Source organism: Triticum aestivum, chromosome 3B (assembly GCF_018294505.1).
Source record: "Triticum aestivum cultivar Chinese Spring chromosome 3B, IWGSC CS RefSeq v2.1, whole genome shotgun sequence".
Taxonomy (NCBI): domain Eukaryota; kingdom Viridiplantae; phylum Streptophyta; class Magnoliopsida; order Poales; family Poaceae; genus Triticum; species Triticum aestivum.
The window spans coordinates 382,406,991-382,409,233 of record NC_057801.1 but is presented as its reverse complement, the minus strand read 5'-3'; positions in this window follow the sequence as shown (position 1 = coordinate 382,409,233).

Genomic DNA, 2,243 nt, shown 5'->3' with positions numbered 1-2,243 from the left:
CGTGTGCTTCAAAGTAGCACCATGATCTTCATGATAGAGAGTCTCCTATGTTGTCACTTTCATATACTAGTGGGAATTTTCATTATAGAACTTGGCTTGTATATTCCAACGATGGGCTTCCTCAAAATGCCCTAGGTCTTCGTGAGCAAGCGAGTTGGATGCACACCCAATTAGTTTCTTTTATTGAGCTTTCATACATTTATAGCTCTAGTGCATCCGTTGCACGATAATCCCTACTCACTCACATTGATATCTATTAATGGGAATCTCCATAGCCCGTTGATACGCCTAGTCGATGTGAGACTATCTTCCTCCTTTTTGTCTTCTCCACAACCACCATTCTATTCCACTTATAGTGCTATGTCCATGGCTCACACTGATGTATTGCGTGAAAGTTGACAAAGTTTGAGATTACTAAAGTATGAAATAATTGCTTTGCTTGTCATCAGGGTTGTGCATGATTAAATACTTTGTGTGACGAAGATAGAGCAACATCCAGACTATATGATTTTGTAGGGATAAATTTCTTTAGCCATGTTATTTTCAGAAGACATGATTGCTTGATTAGTATGCTTGAAGTATTAGTATTTCTTATGTCAATATGAACTTTTATTTTGAATCATTTGGATCTGAACATTCATGCCACAATAAAGAAAATTATATTGAGAATTATGTTAGGTAGCATTCCACATCAAAAATTCTGTTTTTATCATTTACCTACTCGAGGACGAGCAGGAATTAAGCTTGGGGATGCTTGATACGTCTCCAACGTATCTATAATTTTTGATTGTTCCATGCTATTATATTACCCGTTTGGGATGTTTATGGGCTTACTTTACACATTTATATCATTTTTGGGACTAACCTACTAACCGAAGGCCCAGCCCGTATTTTTTTCCTATTTCAGTGTTCTGAAGAAAAGGAATATCAAACGGAGTCCAAACGGAATGAAACCTTCGGGAGCGTGATTTTTGGAACAAATGTGATCCAGAGGACTTGGAGTGGAAGTCACGCAACAATCGACGCGGCCACGAGGGTGGAAGGCGCCCCCCCCCCCCCCCCCCCCCGCCCCACCTACTGGGCGCGCCCCTATCTTGTGGGCCCCCTGGGATTCCACAGACCTACTTCTTCCTCCTATATATACCCATGTACCCCAAAAACATCAGCAGAGCCAACGAAAAACTATTTCCACCGCTGTAAACTTCTGTATCCGCGAGATCCCATCTTGGAGCCTTCGTTGACGCTCCGCCGGAGGGGGAATCGACCATGGAGGGCCTCTACATCATCACCAAGGCCTCTCCGATGAGTTGTGAGTAGTTTACCACAAACCTTCGGGTCCATAGTTATTAGCTAGATGGCTTGTTCTCTCTCTTTGGATCTCAATACCATGTTCTCCTCAATCTTCTTGGAGATCTATTCGACATAACTCTTTTTGCGGTGTGTTTGTCGAGATCCGATGAATTGTGGGTTTATGATCAAGTTTATCTATGAGAAATATTTGAATCTCCTCTAAATTCTTTTATGTGTGGTTAAGTTATCTTTGCAAGTCTCTTCGAATTATCAGTTTGGTTTGGCCTACTAGATTGATCTTTCTAGCAATGGAAGAAGTGCTTAGCTTTGGGTTCAATCTTGCGGTGTCCTTTCCCAGTGACAGCAGGGGCAGCAAGGCACGTATTGTATTGTTGCCATCGAGGATAAAAATATGGGGTTTATATCATATTGCATGAGTTTATCCCTCTACATCATGTCATCTTTCTTAATGCGTTACTCTATTCTTTATGAACTTAATACTCTAGATGCATGCTGGATAGCGGTCGACGTATGGACTAATAGTAGTAGATGTAGGCAGGAGTCGGTCTACTTGTCACGGACGTGATGCCTATATACATGATCATGCCTAGATAATCTCATATTTATTCGTTTTTCTATCAATTGCTCGACAGTAAATCGTTCACCCACCGTAATACTTATGCTATCTTGAGAGAAGCCACTAGTGAAACCTATGGCCCTCGGATCTATCTCTTATCATATAAGCTTTCAATATACTTTTATTTGCATCTTTTACTTTTCCTATCTATATTATAAAAATACCAAAAATATTTATCTTATCATATTATCTCTATCAGATCTCACTTTCGCAAGTGGCCTTGAAGGGATTGACAACCCCTTTACTGTGTTGGTTGCGAGTTCTTGTTTGTTTGTGTAGGTGCGTGGGACTTTTGAGGAGCCTCCTACTTGATTGA